This window comes from Nicotiana sylvestris, chromosome 9 (assembly GCF_000393655.2).
Source record: "Nicotiana sylvestris chromosome 9, ASM39365v2, whole genome shotgun sequence".
Taxonomy (NCBI): domain Eukaryota; kingdom Viridiplantae; phylum Streptophyta; class Magnoliopsida; order Solanales; family Solanaceae; genus Nicotiana; species Nicotiana sylvestris.
The window spans coordinates 18,582,145-18,609,681 of NC_091065.1; positions in this window are offsets into that span (position 1 = coordinate 18,582,145).

Below are 27,537 nucleotides of genomic sequence, written 5' to 3' on the forward strand. Positions count from 1 at the left end.
ACTTGACCCATTATCAATTAGTGCTCGAGTGACCACCGATTCTTCGCATTTCACCATCAGGTAGAGTGCCATGTTGTGTTCTGTACCATCTACCGATAACTCATCGTCAGAGAATGTCACTCGGTTTACTTCAAAGATTTTGTGCGCTATTTTCTCCAAATGGTTCACTGAGAGCTTGTCCAGGACATGGGCTTCGTTCAGAATCTTCATTAATGCCTGACAATGATCGTTTGAATGGATCAACAAGGATAGCAATGAGATCTGGGCTGGGGTCTTCCTTAACTGCTCTATAATTGAGTAGTTTTGTGCCTTCATCTTCTTTAAAAACTCCTCTGCTTCTTCCTCCGTTACTGGCTTCTTTATTGTTACAGGATTGGCCCTTCTCAATTCTGCGGGAACAAAACACCTTCCCGAACGAGTTAACCCTTGGGCCTCGCATACTTCTTCCACAACCTCCTTCCCCTTATGCATCACTGTCACTTGACTATAGCTCCATGGCACAACTTTCTCATTTGTTATCGGCAACTACATTACTGGCCTGATAACAACTGGTTCTACGTGGACCCCCTTCACCACCAACACTAGTGTGCTTGATACTCCCTGCAGCACTGCCTTGACTGACTCTGGCTTCTTCGCAGCAACAGACGAACCTTTCCCCACTACCACAAATGTCTTGTCATCTACTTTTCCCAATTGTACCACTGCCTTTCCACTGGTCGACTTTTCGTTTGGACTGTCACGAATCATCATTACCGTTTGTGAGGGCGTTTTAGGTTTCCCTCCTTCGTGCACTAGTTCGATCATGTGGGCCTCATGGTGCACCGGTAACGGGTTTTCATTGATGTTGGGTGCCTCTGGTGCCTGAACCTTGATCCTATTTGTGTCAATAAGATCTTTTACGGCAGTCTTCAACTTCCAACACTTCTCAGTATCATGCCCGGGAGCCCCCGAACAATATTCACAGCTTATTGAGTGGTCCAGATTTTTGGGAAGGGGATTTGGGTTCAACAGGACTTAATAGGCCTAACTGCCTCAACTTGGGGAACAAAGTAGTATAGGTTTCTCCCAACGGAGTGAATGTTCTCGACCTCTATACCCTCTCGTTCCTGAAAGCCTGATTTCCGCGGAAGCTTGGCCCTGAAGGATTCCTGTAGGCCCTTGGTGGTGAGTATGTGCTTTGCGGAGGTGGGTATGTGTTTTGTGGAGGTGGATATCTATGTTGGGGAGGTGGATATGTATGTTGGGGAGCCGACGCACGCCATTGCGGGCGAGCCGGAGGCTGGGTGTAAGTTTGGGCGTGATGGACGGAGAAATGTGGCTCTTGTGGTGATAATAGGGCTGTGGAGGATTGTATGGAGTATGTGGATAATTTGGGTAATAGGGTCTGGGTTGGTAGCGAGGGGAAGGACCTCTGGATTTGGACCAAGTACCTGCTTCGACTGTTGCGACCTCCTCTTCTTTTTTTTTCCGAGCGCACCTCCCGTGCCACTTTGGATAGCCTGAGTTATGGCCTTGATCGCCGAATAACTCATTATCTTGTTGGACCTGAGTCCTTCTTCAACCATGCCGCCCATTTTTACTACTTCATTGAAAGATTTACCAACTGACGTCACCAGGTGACCAAAGTAAGTTGGCTCCAACGTTTGTAAGAAGTAGTCCACCATTTCACCTTCCCTCATTGGTGGATCGACTCTTGCTGCTTGTTCTCTCCAACGGAATCCGAATTCCCTGAAGCTCTCTCCAGGCTTTTTTCTAGTTTTAACAGTGTGAGACGGTCAGGGACGATCTCAAGGTTATACTGGAAATGACCTGCAAATGTTTGTGCTAGATCGTCCCAGGTATACCACCTACTAGGATCCTGCCTCGTGTACCATTCTAATGCGGACCCGCTTAAACTTTGACCAAAATAAGCTATCAGCAACTCATCCTGTCCACCTGCCCCTCTCATCTTACTACAGAAACCTCGTAGATGTGCCATGGGATCACCATGTCCCTCATATAGATCAAACTTTGGCATCATAAAACCTGCCGGCAATTGAACATCGGGGAAGGGACACAGATCTTTATTGGACACACTGACTGGGCTGCCCAATCCATGCATATTCCTGAAGGATTGCTCCAGGCTTTTCACTTTACGGAGCACTTCGTCCTACTCCAGATTCTTAGCTGGCCTCTCAGTTTCTGTCGGGAACTGAAGGTGAGGGGTGTAAGTGTATGGCTCGGGTGCTTTGAAGGTGAGTTTAGGAGAATAGTATTAATTGTCGTGAACCTGAAACACTTGTTCATCGGATGATTTTTGCAATGTGGCGGGTGGAGGTGCTACGAAAATAGGAACAGCTGGAGAATGAGGGTTTTGTTTGGGTGGTGAAGCTTGGGGATTATAGGAAGTTTCCCCTTGATAGTATTGGGCAATGGGGAAGCTCGTTGATGGACCAGTGGAAGGGTGTTCCGGAGTCCGAGCTGGTGAAAGGGTAGGAGTAAGGGGAATTATTGGTGGTGTTTGTCCCTTAGCCCAGGCTAGGTGCATCCCAGCTATCTCTTGTCTCAACCTGTCTATTTCCTCCTTCATCATTTGCATCTCCGTCTTTTCCTCCTCAACACTTTTGTCCGAACCAGACATACTTTCCGGAATGGGCCCTTTTGATCTTGTGTGGTAATGGTAATCTGTCAGAACGTTCTAACGAGCTAACTGTTTTGAAATCTCTTTCTCTGTTATAAACAACAAACTTGTTAGCGTTAGAGTTTAACACATATTGCAATTTCACATTGGGGAATGCAATGTTCCTAGGCAGTTTAACCATTTCTAACATGTCTTTTCTTCGACTGCATGCATCATTCCGGCTTATGTATTCATTTTGCCTTTCCCTTCTTTTTTTTTAGTGATGGTCGAATCTTATGTGGATTGCCTACGTATCATGTCCCCGCATGAATCAGACCGGGCGTAGTTCTGCCACAAGTAAAGACACAAATTTTTTATTTTATTATTTTTCATTTTATTACCAAAATATGCTATTACAAGCTACCCATTTGAAAAAAAAACGAAATACAGACTCCACACTATTAACATTGTTTGATATGAAAAGAGAACAGAAGGGTAGACAACAGACTCTTAAAAATAAACAAGTGTAGACTTGAACTAGGGATACATTAAGGCCTTGAATTTTGGTGCCCGCGAGGCATCGTTCGGCCTTTCCGCGGGCTTTGGTGCCAGGCCTCTTTGCAAGCTTTTTAATTCCTCCATGATCCGGTGGACATAGCCCATGACTGAGGCAAAAAGGGTATCACAGGGCATTTCTTCACATGTTAGGCACTTCGAGGTGATGTAGTGCCCAATCTCATCGATCCTACCCCTGATTTTATCCCTTTCCATACACAGCTGTTCTATTCGTTGATTCTTTAATCCCAATACTTGAGTGTTGTCAACGAGCTAATCTTGGAACCTCTCCATTTGTTCTTCCATTCGGGCTATTGAATCATAGCAGCGCTCCCAGTCCGTTCTAGCATCTCGGTCTGGTTTAAAGACCCAATCTCTTAGAGTGTAATTTGTTTCTCTTAATATTGCAATGCTCCCTTCATAATCCCTTCTCACTTGCCATAGGTGCTTTTTCCGCACTGCTGCACCTTTTGCCCATCTGGCCCGCATTCTTGCTATGCTAGCCTCGAATCTTTCCAAGTCCTTTCGGCTTTCCATGACCTGATTCCTTAACCCTGCTATCAGCCTTTTATCGGACCGGCGTCTTCGTTGGTTGTCGACATCCATTATGACTTGTCAGTTTTGAGCTATAAGGGAGTCATTTTCTTGGGCTGATTTCTTTCTGTCCTCTTCATCGGTCGCGGTCTAAATTTCTCTTTCAAATTGAAGATCTATGACCTGCTGCTTCAACTTGCCTATTGTGGCCCTGTATTTTTTTTCCTTCGCCAACCAGTCCCAATGCTCTTGTGAGGACTTGGCAAATTCTTGAAGGAGAGGTCTTTTAGCCGGCCTTCCAGACGACATTTCCCCTTTGTACCAAGCCTGATATCCGGGTGAAACTTCTCCTCTTGCCCGATTCAGCACACAAGTATTTGCCTCCAAGTATTGACATTGGCTCCAAATCTGGCGGACCCTTGCTTCAGGAAACTGGCCATCGGAACTAATCTCAATCACTTGGGTGCTCAGGTCCTCATCTTTCGGCACTATCTAACACCTCCCAAGTTGCCTCAAAACCCGATACGGCATATAAGGTTGAATGTTCTTAAGCTCCATCAGGAGAAAATGGGGCCTAGCTGCTGGCATATATATGACTTCGTCGATCGGTAACCATCCCAATGTCCACTGTATTTGACTGGCGTTGAGGGTCCGGAAGTATGAGGTCCATGCCGAGACTCCTTCAGGTAAGCAGACCTCATTAATTCTGGTGTAGAACTCCTCTATGCAGGTTTTCTCAGAAGATCCATAGCTTAGGAACTGGGCTCGGTGACATAGGTGTTCGGTCATCCACATTTGCAATAACAAGTTACACCCTTCGAAAAAATTCCCTCCGGCTTTGCAGGCCATGAGAGCTCGGAAGATATCAGATACAATCATGGGCGCAAGCGTGCTGTCATCTTGAGTGAGCAAAGTACTGACGACCCTAGCTATCTTTATGTCAATATTCCCGTCTTTTCTTGGGAACAATAAAAGCCCTAAGAAGGTTATCATGGAAGCAACCCGTTTATGTTCATCCCACTTTTGACGGTTACTTTTGCTGCACAACTTATTTTCTGGCTTGTAGAATCCTCCTATGTGACCGTATCTTTGGTATATGAAGCACAGAGTGCCACAACCTTTCGCCAAGTTTGGGTTATGGATCGTTCTGACTATCTTTAACGAGTCCAAAAACTGGTGCACCGCTACGGCTCTTGGAGCAACCAGGTATTTACGCCTCAACGGAACCTCAGCACTGCCGATGTACCTTGCTATTTCCTCTAAAGTACGGGTGAGTTCAAAGTTTGAGAAGTGGAAGACATTGTGCGTCGGGTCCCAGTAAGTGACCAGTGCCATTATAATATCCCCTCGAGGCCTGATACCCAACACCCGTGAGACCTTTCAGATGTTTCTTGACTTCGTCTCGCCCTTCTTCGCCTAAATCATTCCACCATAGCCACAACTGGAGGGGAATTTTATTCATGATTGAAAAAGGTTCATTTTGAGTCATGCTCATTCTGCACATTTATTAATGTGATTAAACAAAAGAAAATTTATTTGACTCAAAACGATTTGATTATTTTTCATAAAAGAAAGACCCAATTTTCCGAACACGACCTTTCAGCACTTCAGGGACGAAGATTTTAAGGTTGTGTGAGTCAACCGATCAATAATCCAAAAAATGATAGAAGTGGCCGTTTATGCAAAGTCAGCCTTCCGGCGTCCTTTTTGGGAGAATTCGGCTATTTCTGAAAAAACAACATCACCCAACTCTATGACGAAAAATTAAAATCTTTGACATTTTTTTTTATTTTTTTGGGCTATTTTTGCAAAATGAGAGGTTGAACCCGACGAGGGTTGCCTACGTATCTCACGCCCTGTGAGAATCAAACTGGCGTAGTTCGGGCAACGAAAATAAACTACTTCTGAAAACAAGACTTGTTTACTAAAAACACATTTTTTTTTCATTTTCTCAAAATTTTGGCAGATTTTGCTATTTTTTTTTCATTTTCTCAAAATTTTGGCAGAGTTTGCTTTCTTTTTAAAAAAAAAATAGGTAATTATCTCTCTAAACTGCTTTTTTTTTAAATTCCAGCATTTTCATAAGCCGGTCAGCATGCAAATCTGCAGCAAATAAATGCGTAAAACAAACAGGATGCAGCATGATGGTCTTTTCATTTCAGGTTGCTTGTCCTAGACGGACCCAACCCCTGTGTTGAGTCCCCTAAGTCAAGTGCACATGATGCAAATAAGCGTTCCTACTAGGGATCCGGCATGAGGTTTCGTTATACTAGGTTTATCCTGGGTGTTCGTTCTTGACCTGGCTTACCCGAGCGGACAACTCGAGCCGAGGATGGGAGTTGCGTACTGGTAACCAAAAGATCATCCGGTTTTGCAACTCCTCCGAATCCTCGTTCTATTTTAGGATATGAAACTAACATAAAGAAGTCACGACCAGCGTGCACTCCTCAAGAGAGAGAAGATAGGGATTTCGTAGCAGTTTATATATACAGTTCAGGTAATATCAAAGCGGTAAAAAGCAACATTTTAGCACATTAGGACAAAACATGTAATAAAATCAGATGATAAATAAAGCCAAATATAATAATTCATCTAAGCTCGAATTCTGAACCCTGAACCAGAGATTCTGGGTTCGGTCCCCAGCAGAGTCGCCAGAGCTGTCACACCTCCTTTTTCGCCCGCGCCGCCGTGAAAGGGCGCGGAAGGGAGTTTTTCCAATTAAAGGACAATCAAAACGGGATTTATTTATTTATTTCAGAGTCGCCACTTGGGAGATTTATGGTGTCCCAAGTCACCGGTTGAATCCCGAATCGAGGAAAAGAATGACTGTGTTTAACAGTCTGCGCACCAGAAATCCGGATAAGGAATTTTGTTAACCCGGGAGAAGGTGTTAGGCATTCCTGAGTTCCGTGGTTCTAGCACGGTCGCTCAACTGTCATATTCGGTTTGATTATCTGATTTTATACAATTATGAACCTACGTGCAAATTTTAACTCTTTACCGCTTTTATTATTATTATTATTTTAACAAAGAATTGCAACATTGTGAAAACATATCTCGAACCTCGTCACAATCAATATACCCGAGGCTATCGACACGATTCGACTCCGTTGAGACTTGGATTTGGGTTACATAAATGCACACCCATTTTTAAGGAAGTAATTTATTAAATGCGCGCCCTAAACGGCTAGCGTATCATTGTTTTGGGTAAGGCCGTGAAATTTTGCTAAACGGCCTGTCCCGAAGTCTAAGTAACTTTACAAACACGTATAGAGGGCCCCGCAGCTTGTGATTTATTTTGGCGAAGCACGCCTCATTTATTTTAAGGATATCCTAAAGTGACTACATTTCTATTAAATTCGTCTCTAAAATAAAAGAGAGAAAATCCTAATTAATTACATGCTAAAAAAAAGGCGTAACATATTAAATGCTAGATTAAGACAAATGTTAATGGAAAGGAATATTACTAAAATTGGAATTATAAATAAAATACGGAATCGACAAATAATATATTCAAAAAAACTAATTATCCTATAACTAAATTAAACTCGCATTGTTAGATGACTTGAACCGTTGGAATTAATTATTTACAACTATTTGAAACTAGAATCAATCTTAATTACTAATGCATATTCGAAAGTTTATTAAATTTAAACGTTAACTCGTCTTGTTTGAACTCAAATCATGCCATAATGCCTAATTCACGAAATTAATTTAAATTCATGCTTTAACTAAATTTAGCTACATGTTCACGATTAACCTACTGTTGACAATATTAAAACCTTCATAGCTAGTGAACTAATCAGTTTTGCCAAGCCGATTCACTAAAGACCAACTTATGTTATTTTCCTCTTATTCCAATTATTAAACAGTTTGACAGTAATGAGCATGCTTAAATATATACTACCTAATAATCAAACTAAAGCAAAGTATTATTTAGTACATCACTACAAGATGCCTAGTTATGCAAAGCGACAGAAATTTACAGAATAATAATACATGAAATAGCCTAAATACAATCAGTAAAAGAAACAAAGAAAAGCTAAATTAAAACTTCAAAGTTCCATTCTTCATATGTATTCATGCTTTCACATTTCAGCTTACAATATCGACAAGGTTACATCCATGTACCTGGTATTGGAAGTAAAAGAAGAGGAAGATCAGCATTAGCAAAGCAACAAGAACAATCAACAACAACATTAGCAAATTGAACACCCAGGGATGGATTTTAAAACCAACAGAGATGATTCCACATCCAATAACAAATTCAAAAATAACCCGACAGCAATACCAATATCAGAAACCCAAGCATTCAATGAAACAGCCCTCCAAAACCAAAAGAAAACCCAGGAAAACCAATCTGAAAATCAGTAGTACCAAATGCAAACCACAGAAGCAGTAACAATATTCTGATCCTCAGTAGTAAAGAAAGGCTTCACTTTCAGTTTTTTTAATTCTCAAAGACTGAATTTCTTAAGTTCTGACAAATCAGTTTTCTTTTCAACTTAAGCTCTGAATTTTTTTGATGATAACATCCAGTCTATTTTTTTTATTTCTCTAACTCTCACTCTCCAAGTTTTTTTTTAAAAGTCCCGCCTTTTGTATTTTTCAGCCCCCTTTTTCAGTCTTCTTCTCTACCCTTTTTATGCAAGTCTGCCTTTCTTTTAAAACTACTGCCCGACCCCCTTTTTCCACTAAAAATCTGAATTTTCCACTTAAAATCCACTAAGGAAGCTTTTCCTTATTTTCAGCCCCCCATTCCCTTTTGTTCCCCATTATCACATTAATTTAAAGACACTAACATCCCACTAACAAAACACTAACATTAACATATTATTCCTACTGTTTCATTCTCAAATTACCCCTGAAACCCCTTAATATTATTGCCTATCAGTTGTACCAACTCACCTAAGGAGGAAAGTTAATCATTTGACTAAACTAATTCCCATATGATCACCTAAATTACTACAACTATAAACCAATTCCATATAGTAATTTTAAGGCAGAAAAATACATCAAATACAAGAGTTTCAATGATTAAGAACAATGCTCATAATCAAACAGAATCTTAATTAATCGGACAACTAACAATTGAAAACTATAAACAACAGAATGCCAAATGATTTAAACTATACGAAAAACCTAATCAACGAAGCTTAATTAATCGATTACATATTACAATTGACACTAAACAATCAGACACAGAGAATTAGGCAATTCACGGGTAATTTCAGTGGTATTGACATAAACAAGGACTAACAGGAAACTAATTAATCGACGCAACTTATTAATCGATTATGCATACACAATTGGTAACAACAAACAGAATCAAACATACAGACAGGATGATTCATGGATTTGTACAACATAGGGGACTTATGAAACTAATTATTCGATGACATTAATCAAATCGAATGTGTAGTTTATAACAGGTACAATTTAATCAACAAAAGAAAAATCGACCAAATAAAAAGGTCACTGGGGATGAGAAAATGAATTGATAAAGAATGGAAAAATCAATAAAACTAAACTAAAACAGATAAACAGATATAAACACATACAAAATGGAACCTGACCGGAAAGGAAAAATACCTCAAGAACTCGGACACTAGACGATTCTGACTTGAACTCTGACTCGTACCCTTTTTTGAGGTCGAACGGACCTTAATCGAGGGTTCTCAACTGAGAACACTTCGACTAAGGTCCATTGAACACCCAAAACCTCTTTGATTTAGACAGAATTCAAGGCTTGGTTTTTTAGGGTTCTTGGGCTTGATTTGGGGCTCGAGTGTTTCTAGCCAGATTCGAACGGAACCAAAGGTATTTAGGGTATGAGGGAGGTCGGGGGATGCTGTGGTGTAAGTTTGGGGCCAGTTGGGGTAGGTTCATGTTTGGCTCGAATCTTCAAATAAATATTCAAGAAGTTCCAGGAAGATTCGAGCTAAACGGTTACCGGATTTGGATTGAGGGTGGTCAGGTGGTCTTAGGGTGTTGGTTTGGTGAACGGCAACGTTGTTTCCACCGGGTTTCAGGCGGAGGTAACCTAAGGCGGCTAAGGTTTGGTCTGGCTCGTCTCCGAGTTAGAGAGACGATGAACAGGGAAAGGAGGGGTGTTTGGTTTGGGGGGCTGGGGTAGGAGATTAAGTTTATATAGGGGAGGGGTGGTTTGATCTTGGCCATTGGATCAATCACGATCAACGGCCTGGATCAATTCACTTAAGGGGGACGGCGTCGTTTGGTCTCATTCAGAGACTGGGTCGACCCGAGTCGAAATGGACCGGGTTGTGAGGTAAGCTTGGGACCGTTGGATCAATGGAGATGGACGGCTTAGATCGACATGCCTGAAACGGCGCCGTTTCAACTATGCAGGGGCTGAACCGGACCATTCGATCAGTTTGATCAACGGCTCAGATCTGAGATGCCAATACGGTGTCGTTTAGGGTTATCTGAGACCAGGCAATGGACTGGGTCATGCATTGGTATTGATTTGGGCCCAATTTCATTTTAAACTTTTGGCCCAATCCGAGTTTTCTTCATTTTTTCATTCTTTTCTTCTTCTTTTTTTTAATTCCTAATTAACAAAAATTCTACATTAAAATGTGAAATAAAAATTAACCTTAAAATATATTAATCAACCCTTAACAACAATTAATATACAAGTTAAAATATTTAATTAAAAATAAAATCACACGATGGCACATTTAAATGACAAAAAATAGACTAAATGCATATTTTGTGATTTTCTTCTTTTAAAACCAAATTATGTTTTAATTAATTCCTAATTGTAAGAAATAAAAATCCTAAGGGCACATGCCACATATTTTTTATTATTTCAATTAATTATAACAGGATAAACATTCACAGACAAAAACACAAATAATTATCCAAAAATGCCACGTCAATCCTAAAAATTGTACACCAAGAAAATTTTGTTTTATTTTTTGATTTCTTTTGGAGTAGTTTTTGTGAAGCAAAAATCACGTGCTCACAATGGTCACTTAGTATGAGACCAGGTTCATCGATCTAGCTCGACATGCTCTTGTCATACTCCCCACCGAGAGAGAGAGGGTGAGGAGGTTTATTGATGGTCTGATTCAGCCGATTTGTCTTCAGATGGCCAAGGAGGCCGGGAGTGAGATTACATTTCAGGAGGTGGCCAATGTGGCCCGCAGAGTTGAGATGGTTCTGTCACAGAGAGGTGATCGTGGGTCGGATAAGCGGTCCCATCATTTAGGTAGATTCAGTGGTACCTCGTCTGGAGGTAGAGATTCATATGGTAGAGGCTATCCTCCTAGGCCCTTTCAGTCAGCTCTTCAGGTCTCCCATAGTACTTCAGGTGGTCGTGGTTCTCAAACGCACTATTCTGATCAGCATCCTTACAGTGCACCATCAGCACCTATCAGTGCACCGACGCTTCAGAGTTTCCAGGGTTGTCAACCCTAGCAGCCGAGGGCTTGTTTTACTTATGGCGACACGAGGCACATTGCTAGGTATTGCCCTCGAGCTTCGAGCAGTTCTCTGCATCAGGGTTCTCGTGCTATGGTACAGGCACCAAATGTCCCACAACCTGTCCAAACAGCTAGAGGCGGGGGCAGAGGTGTTAGAGGTGGAGGTAGAGGTCCTAGATGTGGAGCTCAAGCTGCCATAAATGGGGGCCAACCAGCAGTAGGCCGTCCCAGAGAGGCAGTTTAGGGTGGTGGGGCCCAGCCCCGATGTTATGCACTTCCAACCAGGCTTGAGGTTGAGTCTTCAGATGTAGTCATTACAGGTACTATACCAGTTTGTTATAGAGATGCTTCAGTGCTATTTATCCAGGGTCTGCGTATTCGTATATGTCATCTTATTTTGCACCGTACCTGGTCATGCCTAGTGATTCATTGAGTATTCCTATTTATGTGTCTATACCGGTGGGTGATTCTATTATGATCGACCGAGTTCATCGTTCTTGTATTGTAGTGTTTGGGAGTCTTGAGACCCGTGTTGATTTATTGCTTTTAGACATGGTCGACTTCGATGTTATATTGGGAATGAATTGGTTATACCTGTACCATGCTATCTTGGATTGCCATGCCAAGACCCTGACCTTAGCCTTACCGGATTTGCCTTATTTAGAGTGGAGAGGGACTCCTAGTCATGCTACCCGTAGTGTTATCTCTTATGTGAAGGTTCGGTGTATGGTCGAGAAGGGGTGTTTGGCCTATTTGGCGTATGTTCGTGATTGTAGCGCGAAGGTCTCTTCTATTGATTATGTGCCCGTTGTTCGGGAGTTTTCTGAGGTTTTCCCTTCAGACCTGCCGGGTATGCCGCCCGACAGGGATATCGACTTCCGTATTGATCTGGCTCCAGGAACTCAGCCCATTTTTATCCCGCCATATCGTATGGCCCCGCCAGATTTGAAAGAGTTAAAGTAATAGTTGCGGGATTTGCTTGAGAAGGGTTTTATTAGACCCAGCCTTTCGCCTTGGGGTGCGCCGATTTTGTTTGTAAAGAAAAAGGATGGTTCGATGAGAATGTGCATTGATTACCGGCAATTGAACAAGGTTACAATTAAGAATAAGTATCCACTGTCGAGGATTGATGATTTGTTCGATCAGCTTCAGGGTGCCAAGGTATTTTCAAAGATTGACTTGAGATCTGGCTACCATCAGTTGAGGATTAAGGCATCTGATGTCCCTAAGACAGCATTCCGCACTCGGTACAGGCATTATGAGTTCTTGGTTATGTCATTTGGGTTGACCAATGCCCCAGTAGCCTTTATGGATTTGATGAACCGAGTGTTCAGGCCTTATTTGGACTCGTTTGTGATAGTCTTCATTGATAATATTTTGATATATTCCCGTAGCCGGGAGGAGCACGATCAGCGTCTTATAGTGGTTCTTCAGACCTTGAGGGATAGTCAGTTATATGCTAAGTTCTCAAAGTGTGAGTTCTGGTTGAGCTCAGTTGCATTTCTAGGTCATGTCGTACCAGCAAAAGATATTCAGGTTGATCCGAAGAAGATTAAGGCAGTCAAGAACTGGCCTAGACCAGCATCAACCACAAAGATTCAGAGTTTCTTGGGATTGGTAGGCTACTATCGTCGGTTCGTGGAGGAGTTCTCATCTGTTGCAGCCCCGATGACCAGGTTGACCTAGAAGGGTGCCCAATTCAGATGGTCAGACGAGTGTGAGGCAAGCTTTCAGAGGCTCAAGACAGCCCTAACTACGGCACCGGTGTTAGTTTTGACCATAGGTTCGGGGCCTTACACTGTTTATTGTGATGCATCTCGCATTGGACTTGGTGCAGTGTTGATGCAGGATGGTAAAGTCATTGCCTATGCTTCGAGGCAGTTGAAGGTTCATGAGAAGAACTATCCAGTGCATGATTTGGAGTTGGCAGCCATTGTTCACGATTGAATATTTGGAGGCACTATCTGTATGGTGTGGCGTGTAAGATGTTCACGGATCATAAGAATCTTCAGTATTTGTTCAAGCAAAAGGAGTTGAATTTGAGGCAGAGGAGGTGGTTGGAGTTGTTGAAAGAATATGACATCACTATCCTATATCATACGGGAAAGGCCAATGTGGTGGTCGATGCCTTGAGTAGGAAGTCAGCCAGTATGGGCAGTCTTGCTTATATTCCGGTCGGTGAGAGACCACTTGCTTTGGACGTTCAGGCTTTGGCCAATCAGTTTGTAAGGTTGGATATTTCTGAGCCTAGTCGAGTATTATCTTGCACGGTCGCTCGTTCCTCATTATTGGACCGTATCCGTGATTGGCAGTTTGATTATCCTCATTTGTGTGTCCTTAGAGGCACGGTGCAGCATGGAGGTGCCAAGCAGGTTACCTTAGGTGATGATGGAGTTCTGAGATTGCAGGGGCGAGTTTGTGTGCCTAATGTGGATGGACTCTGAGAGTTGATTTTAAAGGAGGCCCAGAGCTCCCGGTACTCTATTCATCCGGGCGCCGCGAAGATGTATCAGGAATTGCGGCAGCATTATTGGTGGCGTAGAATGAAGAAGGATATTGTTGCCTATGTGGCTCGGTGTTTGAATTGTCAGCAGGTTAAGTATGAGCATCAGAGATTTGGTGGTTTACTTCAGAGGATTGAGCTTCCTGAGTGGAAGTAGGAGCGGATCACTATAGATTTCGTTGTTTGGCTCCCACAGACTCGGAGGAAGTTCGACGCAGTTTGGGTTATTGTTGATAGGCTGACCAAATCAACGCATTTCATTCTTGTGGCAGTCTCTTATTCGTCCGAGAGGTTAGCTGAGATATCCGGGAGATTGTTCGCCTTCATAGTGTGCCGGTATCTATCATTTCGGATCGAGGTACGCAGTTTACCTCGCGTTTCTAGGGAGCAGTTCAGCGAGAGTAGGCACCCAAATTGATTTGAGTACATCATTTCATCCTCAGATGGACGGGCAGTCCGAGCGGACTATCCAGATATTGGAGGATATGCTCTGAGCTTGTGTCATTGACTTTGGAGGTTCGTGGGATCAATTTTTGCCTTTAGCAGATTTCTACTACAACAACAGCTACCAGTCAAGTATCTAGATAGCTCCTTACGAGGCTTTGTATGGTAGGCGATGTCGATCTCCAGTTGGATGGTTTGAGGCGGGGGAGGCTCGGTTGTTGGGTGCGGATCTGGTTCAGAAAGCCTTGTACAAGGTCAGGATCATTCAGGATAGGTTTCGTACAACTCAGTCCAGGAAAAAGAGCTATTCAGATCGTAAGGTTCGAGATGTGACTTTTATGGTTGGTGAGCGGGTATTGCTCTGAGTGTCGCCTATGAAGGGCGTGATGAGATTCGGGAAGAAGGGCAAGCTTAGCCCTAGGTTCATTAGTCTATTTGAGATCCTTGATCGAGTGGGAGAGGTGCTTATAGACTTGCATTATCGCCTAGCTTATCAGTCGTGCATCCAGTGTTTCATGTGTCCATGCTTCGGAAATATCATAGTGATCCATCCCACGTGTTAGATTTCAGCACTATCCAATTGGACAAGGATTTGTCATATGAGGAGGAGCCGGCGGCTATTCTAGACTGGCAGGTTCGCCAGCTGAGGTCGAATAGTTTTCCTTTGATTCGTGTTCAGTGGAGAGGTCAGCCTCCTGAGGCATTGACCTAGGAGTCCGAGTCCGATATACGAGACCGTTATCCTCATCTTTTCCCCGACTCAGGTACTTCCTTCTTTAGTCCGTTCGAGAACGAACGGTTGTTTTAGAGGTGGAGAATGTGATGACCCCTTGGGTCATCACTTGTTTCTAATTGAAATCTATGTCTTCAAGGCCCTAAAACCTCATTTAGAGTTGCCTCGATTTATGTGCATAGTACGGGTGCGTAGCCGGAAAGCATAAACATGAAATATTGTGAAAATTTCTAAGTTTTTACCTCGAAATGAATAAGTTTGACTCCGGTCAACATTTTGGGTAAACGGACCCGGACCCGTGATTTGACGGTCTCGGAGGGTCAGTAGGAAAATATGGGACGTGGGCGTATGCCTGGAATCGAATTCGGAGGTCCCAAGCCCGAGTTATGAATTTTTAAGTGAAATTGTTTTCTAAAAACGTTTAAAGAAAAATTGAAATGAAATTTGATCAGAACGAGTTGGTATCGGGACCGTATTTTAGTTCTGATGCCCGGTACATGTCTTATATATGACTTGAGTCATTCCTGTGAAACTTGGTTGAAAACGGACGTCGTTTGACGCGATCCGGACCCTAATTGGGAAATTGATGTTTAAAAGGAATTTTGGAGAAATCCCATTGATCTTGAGGCTCAATTCGATGTTCATGATGTTATATTGGTAATGTGATCACACGAATATATTCGTAGGGTGTTTTTGAGGTAGTGTGTATACTTGGTTTAGAGTTTCGAAGGCTCGGGTGAGTTTCGAGTAGGTTCCGGGATGCCTTAGGCTTAAAAAGATCAGATGTTGCTGGTTCAGAAATTTTGACAGGTCTCTGAACCCTTTGGCGCGGCCTGTGAGGAAACGCGTGCGGCCGCGGAGGGGCCAGCGTGGCCGCGGTCACCTTTGCACGGTCCGCGGTGGGTGCTACGCGGCCGCGATCGGCTTTGTGCGGTCCGCGCGGGGCATAGATCAGCAGGCCTTCAGGAAGCCTGCGCGGTCGCGGTCCTTCTTGCGCGGTCCACGGTGGGAACTTCAGAGGGGTATAAATACACGTGAATTTCAGTTATTTTACACTTATCAAAACCCCAAAACATAAGAGGCAATTTTCCAAACAACTTTTCTTCTCCAAAACGATTGGTTTCTAACTCATTTTCTTCACTTCTTAACATTTTTTAACATGATTTCAACTTCAAATCAAAGATTTTCATGGGGAAATTGGATGATTTGGGTAGAACCTAGGTTTTTCTAAAAATTGGGGATTTGGACCTTAATTTGAGGTCCGATTTCAAAACAAACTATATATTTGAATTTGTGGGGGAATGGGTAATCGGATTTTGGTCCGAACCTCGGGTTTCGACCACGTGGGCCCGAGGGTGATTTTTTACTTTTGGGTAAAACTTTGGAAAACTCATTTTCATGCATTGGGGGTTGACTTATTTAGCATTTACTGATGTAATTAAGCAACTTATGACTAGATTCGAGCGAATTGGTGGTGGAATCGAGGGGTAAAGTTATAATTGAGACTTGAGTGGTGTTCAAGGTATCGAGGTAAGTGTTTGGTTTAACCCTAGCTTGAGGGATTAGGAGTTGAGTCATATTTGCTACTTGCTTCTTGTTGAGTACGACGTATATGCCTGGTGACGAGTATCTATACGTTGGTATCAAACATGAATGTGGGTCTTAAATTGAAAGTTGTTGTGTTTTTGAATGACACCTTGTATACTTTAATTAATGATCCTGTATGATTAAGTATATCCATTAATTGAACTGAGTACTAGCAAAGTGAGATTGGTTATAGCTGATTCTCCCTTGCCGGGATAACTATTTCGATATCTTTGTTCCCTTGCTGGGAAGTTATTATATTACTTATGTTCCCTTGCCGGGATGACTATTTCGATATCTTTGTTCCCTTGCCGGGAAGTTATTATATTACTTATGTTTCCTTGCCGAAATTTCTTGTGATTGTGTGATGAACTGAAATGGGAGCGGGTGGTACGCCGACCACAAGATAATGAAATGGGAGCGGGTGGTACTCCTACCACAAGATAATGAAATGGGAGCGGGTGGTACACCTACTACAAGATATTATGAAATGGAAGCGGGTGGTACGCCTACCACAAGATATTATGAAATGGGAGCGGGTGGTACGCCTAACACAAGATATGATGAAATGGGAGTGGGTGGTACGCCTACCACAAGATATGAGAAATGGGATCGGGTTGCACGCCTGCAATAAGATGAAACTGAAAGTGAAAGTTGTTTTTACTTTTCTTTATCTATGTTAGAAGTTATATCATTAGCTTCCTTGTTATTACTTGTTATCTTATTTTTGTCAGCTACCCCCGAAGCATGTTTCCCCTTCCCCAGATTTGAACTGCTTATTACTTGTTTACATTCCGCCATACATTATATAACTGTACAGGTTTATCTAGAGTCTGGTCCTAGCCTCGTCACTACCTCGCCAGGGTTAGGCTAGACACTTACCAGCATATGGGGTCGGTTGTGCTGATACTACGCTCTGTGCTCTTTTGCACAGATCCAGGTTTTGGACAGCAGTAGTAGCACGGGAGCCAGCCTTCAATCTAGTAAGACACTGAGGTAGCCTTGCAGGCGTTCGCAGGCCCGACGTCTCCTCTATCTTTTATTTCAGTCTATTATCTCATATATTCGAAACAAACAGTTTATATTGTCTTTCAAACGGTTGTATTCAGCACTCTTAGAAGTTCGTGAGTAATGTGACACCGGTTCTTGGGTAGAGGCATATGTTGATTCTCGCATTATTGTTCAGTTTCTTTAAACTTAAGTCTTCTGCATATTTATTTAATTCTGTTACTTTCATGCTATCACTGATAATTGTTAAAAGAAGTAATTATTAATGAAGTAAGCAGTTAAGGATTGGCTTGCCTAGCTCTCATTAGTATGCGCCATCACGACTCCCGAGGGTAGAAAATCCGGGTCATGACAGGACCGCACTGCCATTTTGTGTGGCTACAAAGACCTCAGTGCGGGGGCAAGAAATGAATGCGGACTACATTGATGAATTGACAAAAATGGAGGTTCTCTGAAGTTTACCACCGCAACCGCATTGCATTTTGTGCGGTCTGCGGTGGTCCACTGCGGCTGCATCACATTTTGTGGAGTTCGCAGTAGTCATTTGTCAGTGACTTGTGGTTTCGAGCACCGCGGACTACGGTTCCATTTTGTGCGGTCCGCGGTGGGTAGGTAAGTTGGGCCACATGACCTTTTTCTATAAATAGGACCAGAGGCCCTCCTTTTACACTTTTCGATCCTTCTTGTCTAAGAGCATAAAAAAATCATTGTTCATCTTCTCTATTGCACGTAATCAACCACTAAGGCTTAATCATCATCTCAGCATCTTACTTCTGGTACTTTAATCCCTTTTCAGTTGTTTAATTTTATTAGTTTTATTAAATTTTTGTTTTCTTTGTTTCTTCTTCCTTCCCTACCCATTTTCTTTCAATAGTGCAGCTTAGGTTAGTTAATTTTTGTTTAAATTAGGATTAGGTAGTTAAAACATTGGGCAAACACTTAGGGACTCATTAATTAGTGAAAAATTGGACTAAAATTGATCAAAACATGAACCCTAAGTTAGTGCTACTACTGGGTACTCAGTGCAGACCGCGGTGGAATTTGTATGGTCCGCGGTGACCCTGTGCGGTCCGCAATGCCATTTGGTGTGGACCGCGGTGAACTATGACTGCATTCTGATAAGTTAGGACCACGCCGCATTGCATTTTTTGTGGTCTGCGGTGCCTCAATGCGGACCACAATGGCATTTTGTGCGGTCCGCGATGCATATATTTAGAGAGCGGGTAGTCTGAACCCCACCTTTGTGCGGACCGCAATGGATTTTTGTGCGGTCCACAATGGCCTCTTCGCGACCACACTGCATTTTGTGCGGTCCGCACTCTGCAATAACTGAATTGTCTACAACATATTTCTTTTACTGCAACTATGAATTTCATTGCTTCTACTGATACTAACAAAACATAACTGAATGTTGTTTGTAGACGATAGTGCAATCAAGAGGCAAATGTGGTAAACAAACAGGAAGAGGAGAGTCCTCCTGGGGAGGTAAAGGGGAACAAGGAATAATAATATTGACCCGCAAGTCCGAGAGAACATAAAGAACCAAAGGAAGATCATTAAAGCTACAGACAGGGCTATTGACCAGTCGGGAAGTGAGTAAGAGCCCTCCCGGGATATATCTTCAGACTCCGTGCCAGAGTACGTTGCTGACTGGACGGAGAGAAACGGGTTGAGAGATACACCTTCACCTCCAGCTTCCCCCACTGCCCAAGCTTCAGTGCGTGTATCTTCTGAGTCGTCTGAGGGCTCAACTGCCGGTAGTGAACATGAATACTTCACCTCTCCCACAACTTCATTATCCAGAGAGGGTGCAGTACCAAAAGAAGGGGAAGAAGTTGAAGGGGGTGAACCTCAGGTTGGAGGGGTAGAGAAAACTAGGAAACCGGAAGTATGGCAAGACTGGTTCGTGAGTGAGGTGGCCTACCACAAATTCAGAGATGGTGGCCCAAGAAGAAACTGATACCTGAGCGGAAAATAGTCACTCGGGACCTTATGCCTTACAACCCAAATGTGTTGAGGCAATTCACAGACAGAACAGGATGGGACTTTTTCATTGACCATGTGAGGGACGCAAATGAACATCTAGTGAAAGAATTCTACACCAATATGGCCCACATCAAAAAGGGTACCAAGGTCACAAAGGTGCGGAACTTGAAAGTGAAATTCGATGGTAAGTCCATCAATGACTACTTGGGGTTCGCAGAGGTGGATGAGTCCCTATACTTGGAGAAGATGCAGTTGGGTGAACAAGCTCCTCCATAGCTGGCAGAGTACTTGGAAATCCCAGGTACCACCCCCGAGTGGTTGACTACGGGGATGAAGATATTGAGGAGGACATTGAACTTCGAGGCCAAGGGGTGGGAGACATTTGTGTGCAGCAAACTAGACCCTAACACCCATGACAACTCCCTCCCACTTCACCGGGCGATCTTAGTAGCATCCATCATGGCAGAGTACTCGATTAATGTCAGAAATATGATGTCCCGGGTCACTTTGCAGGTGGTGGATGAGGGTGATAGGTCCTACCCATTCCCTAACTTCTTGACGATGTATTTTGAGTACCTCAATGTGGAAAAGTGGAAATTTGATGTGAAGGTAAAGGCAAAGGCACCATTCTCGTGGTATAGCCTACATGGTGATGACAACCCTAAGGGCAAGCACTTCAAGGGAAAATCCACTACTTCAACTGGCTAGTCTGAAGAGCCAGTAATGGTAGTGACTACTCCACAGCCTCCTCCCACTACAGCAGATATGGCCCCAGGTCCATCCACCTCCATTGATCCAGAGATTGCCTCCACCACTACCTATCTATTGACTGCCCACCATCTGAGCTAGGCCCTCACCAACATCAATAACTGGATGTAGACAACTACCTCTAAGCTGTCTGTATTATCTACTGCAGTGGCAACTCAGTCAACTCCTCCTCCTCCACGGGTCACACAGTCTATTGAGGACGCTCTTAAGAATCTTCTGGACAACCAGAAGAAGATCCTTGAGAACCAGAAATTGCTCTCGGACGTTGTTGATTCACATGGAAAGGCTCTCAAGGAGCTTGCTAGGGAGGCTAAGAAGATGAGAAAGACTAGGGCTTCCAAAGAGTTCGTGAAGGAGTTGAGGGTCGAGGTGGAGAGATTGAAGGCAAATCAACTACCTTTGGATTTGATACTACAGGACCTTGTGCCAGCAGCTCATCCCCAGCCAGAGTAGTCCCGGAGGCCTCCCAAGAGGAAGAGGATGATTCCTAGTTCAGATGATGCAGTTATCCAGTTGGAAAACCCACCGGAGACTTCCTCCAGTCAACCACAGGATGCAGCCCAAGAGCCTGTCCAGGTCCAGGCCTAGGTCCCAGCAGCAGAGCCACAGATCATAGGGATCCAGTCTCAGGTTCCCGAGCATACAGAGGACCTAGGGACCACTCAGGATCCCATGCTGACAAACGGCCCATAGGGAGTTTTTGTATCCTCTTTCCTCTATTTTTGGTGCTTATTTTGCTTAGTTGGCATTGAGGACAATGCCAGCTTTCATTTGAGGGGGTAGGACCTAATTTGATTCGGATGACTGTATATACGAATGATTTCTTTCTTTCTTTTTCTTTTATCTTTGGTATGTATATAATTTCATTACATTTTTCATACTTTTTACCTTGGGTCTACATATAAAAGTTGTTCCATTGTAAATATTCATCTCCCCTATTGTATATTTGATTAAATCCCCTCTTATATATATTCATTCTACTTTCTGCATTTTTCCTTTCTTAGCTTCTTATTTATGTTCGTAACTTCTTGTTTTGAATTTTTGCAATAAGCCTTTGGGGGGAGAGACGAGGATTGCAACAAAGTGGTAAAAAGGTACAAAATGAAGAAAAGGAAGGGCAATGAAAAAGAAAGAAAAGTAAAATGACAAAAAGAATGTTCAATGTAGAAATGAATAAAGGGATTCAAGAAAAGCAAAGAATGAAAGGTATGGAAAGTTGAGAAAGCAGAAAAGATTTGAAATGAACAAGAAAGAGTGATAGTGTATCTCTCTAACCCCTTAGAAAGAAGTGAAATGATTTAAAAAAATCAAGTGCATGTGTGCCAAAATGAAGAAAAAGAAGTGCTAAAGAGAAGATGGAACCCACTTAGACCAAACATTTCCTACCCTGAACCAAAAGCCTTCACTATGTCCCCACAAAAGCCTTATATGATCTTGAGCTGAATGAAGCTTACATTAGTGGTGACTCACATAAGGGGCAAGCATATGGTACTTAGAGCCGAACTTGTGACTTTTTCTTAAGAGAGATGAGTGAATTTCCATTAACCTCGTTCTGAGTGCCACTAGCTTAAAGGTGAGGTTGGCTTAGGGAGAGTTAAGGATGTGTGAGTTTGGATTCCACAATAACCGAAGTAATAGAAACAATTTCTTTGATGTGTTGAGTCAACTCTTGATGCTCTTGTATCGCGCTAAATCCATGGTGTTTAAAAGAGTGAATGTTGTTAATGATTTATTTAAATTGAGGGCAATTGTTAGTCCCAATTGATTCTAAATGAGGTCACTGTAGGACAGCTGAATTTTCATGAAATTAGTCTTAAGGGGTGGGTCTTATTTTGTTTGCTTGAGGACAAGCAAAAGCTTAAGTTTTGGGGAGTTGATAACTAGGGATTTTAATGCATTTTATACTCCTTCTTACTTAAGTTTTGATTAGAAATTTGTACAAAATAGTCCCAAAGGCTCACAGGTTATGCTTGATTGCAGGTTTGATCAACAAGGTGACAAGGTGTCAAAAACCAGCTCAAAAAGGAGTGAAACTTGCACAAGTACCAAGACAAGACCAAACTCAGTCAAAATAGGGCCAGTGCCGCACACCATTCTGTGCGGTCCGTAAAGATAAAGATCAGAGAGTATGCTTCTCAGTCAGTCAGGCAATGCGGCCGCAAAGGACTTTGTGCGGTCCGCATTAGTTCCATTGAGGTCGTACTCAATTTCGTGCGGTCCGCAGAGTCGAGGTTCAGAGAGGTGACATTTTGGAGGAACTGGCTAATGCGGTCTGTGGTCCATTTCGTGCGGACCGCAGTAAGAAGCCACCGCGGCCGTGGAGCATTTTGTGCAGCATGGGGTGGCCAACTTTAGAGAGCAGCTTATTCAATAAAGAGCCTTAGTGCGGCCGCACTGGATTTTGTGTGGTCCACACTAGCCCCGTGGGGGTATTTTTGTCCAGAATTTTCAGTATAAATAGCTTTTTTTCCCATTTTTAGGTCATCAGATAGTTTTGGACGTAGAGCTGCGCTCGTGAACAATAGAGTTTTACCATTTTGAGTAATTTTAGCTTAGTTCAATCATTGAATCTTCAAGTTTAATTTAGCAATTACTCCCTCCGTTTCATATTGTTTGAAGTAGTTTGACTCGGCACGGAGTTTAAGAAAAAAGAAGAAGACTTTTAAAACGTGTGGTCTTAAAAGATTAAGGGGTAAAAAGTTTGTGGGGCCATACCATCCGTGTGGCTATAAAAGCTTATCACTAAGGGCAAAAAGGGTAAAATGAAGAGTTTAAAGTTGAATTATTTTCAAATTTAGAAATGTGTCATTTATTTTGGAACATACTAAAAAGGAAAGTACCTTAAATAATATGAAACAGAGGGAGTAATTATTATGAGATTTTCTTCATCTATTTCTTTGTTTTCTTCTATAATTATGAGTAGCTAGACCCATAAGTTAGGGTTGTGGCTCAACCCTAGTGTGGGTAATTGATGTCTCTTGTGTTTTAGGGCTTGATTGACTATGGGTGTTTGATATTTGGACTAATTTCATGTTTAATTGTTGAATTAGTGGTTGCAAATACTAGTTTATGTTTAGTTGACTTTGGCTCTTCTTAAGAAAGAGAGCCTAAGTCTCTGAAATTGGTCCAACAAGGAATTGGGGTGTACTCAAGAGATTGATAGCCCCAATTAAAGGGTTAAACCTAGAGATAGTAATACCTGACTTGAACCTCAATTGCTTGCACAAATTTGCATACCCAATTGGATTTGAGAAAGTCAATTAGGGCAAAATCACTTGAACCACCGAGAGGTGTAGAGTGAGTAGAATCGTGCAATAGTTATACCATATTCCCCAAATATGACAATCTAGCCTTAGACTCAAGAATCCGTTAATTAACCACCTAGGAGAAAGTCACTACCCTAGTGCATTTTATCTATTTGATCAATTCTCAATAGTTTAATCTTAGTTTTATTTAGCATAATTTAGCATCGTAGTATTATACCCTTTAATTTAGCATCGTAGTATTATACAAAGCATAAAGATAAACAAAGTCGTATTTGCTTCGAAACCTTACGATGTTCCGTACTTTAGTCATTTATACTGTATTATGGGTTGTCTGTCATGTTTGGGGCCTTGTGCCGACCTGTTGAGACCTTTAGGAGCATTTTTACTATTTTCCTCACTTTACTTGTTGAAAGCATATCCTCAGTCATGTTTTACTTGTTTAAATGTTTAAAACTGGTTTTATCACTCCACTTCTAATTGTGAGGACTGTTTGGGCTGAGTTCCCTAATTTCTATTGTTGTGCCCGAGAAGCTGTGAGGTTACTGACTGAGAGAGGTTGAAAACCTAATGGTGAGGATATTACATGTATATATTATGGATCGGGCTGCACGCCGCAGCGATATATATATTGGATCGGGCTGCACGTCACAGCGATATATATATATATATATATATATATATATTGGATCGGGTTGCGCGCCGCAGCGATATAACGCTTGGGCTGTAGGAGCCCCTCCAGAGTCTATACACCCCTAGTAAGCGTAGCCGACTATAAATTACGGATCGGGCTGCACGCCGTAGCTGTTACTATGATTTCTATTATTATGAGATATTAATGAGCCTGAGTGCTGAGAGGGAGTACTGAGTGATGAGAGTGAGTCACGAGTGATTGAGAGGCTGCCCGAGAGGCCATATTCTGAGTGATACCTTGCCCGAGGGGCCCAGTTATGATGTTTTCACTGATTTCACTTTTCTTTTAAAAATAGCCTCTATTGGAAAAATTGCTAAGTGTATGATTTCAAGTGTTTAAACTGAAGTTGGTAATTTTACGACGAAACTAGTTTTAAACTGTGAAATGGATTTGTTATCCTGTTGTTTATTTAGTTATATGATTTTTAACTGCTCGTCACTGCTTTCAGACCTTATTTACTTTAGTTACTTGCTGAGTTGGCGTACTCACGTTACTCCCTGCACCTTGTGTGCAGATCCAGGTGCCCGAGTGGCAAAGTGAGGGTCCTCAGCTGATTCAGAGGTTGCCGGAGATTTCAAGGTAGCTGCATGGCGTCCGCAACCCTGTTTTCTCCTTATTATCTTGTTCTTTTCCCGCATTTTCTAGACTTATGTGGTATCAGACAGTCAGTAATGTAGTAGAGGCTCTAGACTCGTGACACCGGATATTTGGGGTTGTGTAGTTTTCATGTTTATTTGACTTCCGCATATGTAATTATGTTTTAAATGCTTATTATGGAAATTTGGTATTTAAACCTGTGTTAAAAAATGGTTTTATAAAAGGAATTTGTTGTAGTAATAGTTTGGGTTGGCTTGCCTAATAGTGTGATAGGCTCCATCACGACCGAGTATTTGGGATCGCGATAAAAGCCTAAATGACAAATGTCTTAGCCATTCTAGAAGTCTATGATAAGTGACAAAAGAAGTATGAAAAGTGATATTTCCCTACACCCTCCGTCTTTTGTTTTTCTACAAGACAAAAGACTTAAGCCAATTCGTATATTTTCTCTCACAAATATTATTGTAGTATTATTGTTGTTTTTTCCGTGTCATTTCCCTACATCCTTTGTCTTTTGTTTTTCTACAAGAAAATTTAAAACTAAAAAATTTTTACTAAAAAATTATGTTGCTAAAGTTCTTCCAAATTTAATTTTGTATTTGGATTTGAGATGTACTTTGGCACGTCAAACTGTAATAATTTGACCCAACACATTGATAGGTCTTTCGGACTTAACTCGTTGGGTTAAATTAATAAATGAATCATAACTCAACCCACTAAAAAGGATTGATTTTATTATATTCTTGAGCTAAGGTTTATCAAAATAATTGTGTACATATTATTCTTCTTAAACTACACTTGTAAAATTACGCTTGATATCTTATTGTTGTTGTTACTGATTTTACTACATCCACTTGTAAACAACTAAATACGCTTCATGCTTGTTTTTGTTTTTTGGTTGCTTTTCTAACCATAACAGAAATAATAGGTGACCCACTGTCTAGTAGGTATAATATTCCCAAAATGGTCTAAAAATGTTGGCCTTCCTTTCATCGTCGGCAGCCAATTTTACTAATAATGGCATATTGGGATTAATTTTTAAGTGATCCTTGATCCTTTTAGCCTACCATTCGAGACTCATCACCCCTTATTATTGCATGTCAATATACCAATAACTCGGTAAATTAAAATCATAGGTAAATTCAAGATATTGCTCTGCAACATATTAGAATACTCATTCGATTTTACTTTAAACAATTGCGGATTCAAGATTTAGAGCCTGTTTTACCAAGTTGTCAAAAATTACTTTTTTTGAAAAGTACCTTTTGAAAAAATTACTTTTGCAAAATAACAGTCTGTATTCGGCAAATTCATTTAAGTAGTGCTTTTTTACAAGTCTATTATATTTGGCCAATCTTTTAAAAAAAACACTTTTAAGTATCAAATTACAAAAAAAGGACATTAAAGGTTCAATTTGTAATTTTTATTATTTAAAAAAGAAAAATATATTTAAACATTTATTATAAAGAATTCAATTAAAATATACATTAAAATTTTCAATCAATATAAAATATAGTTATTAAGAAATAACATTGAGTGTTTGGTATTATTTATTATTTATATTATAAATTTAAAATCTACTCTTAGGAATAGGAGAAAGAGAATAAACATATGATTAAAATAAAAAAGAGAATAAATGTATAGTAGAATAAAAAGAAAAATATTAAATTAATGAGGGATAGTTTGGAAAAACTAAAATTATTGTAAGGTTAAATTTGTCTTGAATAAATTAATTTTCTGTTTCTGCTTCTTGGAAAAAGCTAGAATTTGTAGCTTCTCCCAAAAGCATAAAAACTACTTCAGCTGCTGCTCAAAAGTAATTTTTCATTTTGGCCAAACACCTTAAATTTTTCAAAAAATATTTTTTTAAGCAAAAAAAAAAGTACTTTTAGCCTCCCAAAGCTTGGCCAAACGAGCTCTTAGCTCATTGAATTGATTGTACTTTTAAAATTATATGATCATATCTCCAATTTGTTACAATTTTAATGAACTTTTATACCGCAAATTTATATTCTGCGTCGAAAATATTGAGTTCAGATAAAATTGATGCTGCAAGATTGCATCCGATTGGAAAGATGGACCTTTTTAATGAAGTAGTAACTATGGGTGAAAATCATTTTTCCTCCCTAAGTTTACCTTAAAAATCAACCTCCCTCCCTTAACTTTCAATATTAGGCATCTTCTCCCCCCCCCCCCTTACATCAATATCCGACCATTGACCGGCAACTTTAAAATATTTGACCACTCTCCATAGGGGCAAATCGTAATTTCACTTTATTTATTTATTTATTTATTTAATAGGATGCTTAATTAATTATATACCTTTGTTATCGATAAAGTTCTAGTCGTTTGTGATACTTCATGTTTATTGATCTTTTTTCTCTCTTTTTTTTTTCTTTTTCTTTTACTCCATTTCTGTCTCTTTTATAAAGCTAACAGAATAGTTGAAACTTTGTTACAATAATCTTCATTATTATTATAATTATTATTATTATTATTATTATTTATTCTGATTTCCTCAACAAGGACGAATGTAGAGTTTGATTGCGTGGTTCATTTCAATCCAGTATTTTTGATGCATAACATAAATTTATATGTAAAAAATTATTAAAATCCTAACAAATAGTAGGCCTGAACCCATAACTTTAAAACTACAATGAGTCCAATTATTAAAATCCCAACAAATAGTAGGCCTGAACCCATAATTTTAAAAATACAATGAGTCCAATGTTAAAAATCCGCCTCTGCTTATACAACATCCAAAGAAATAAGTTATAAAATAGCCGATATAGCAAAGCACATCATGCAACATGGCCGAACT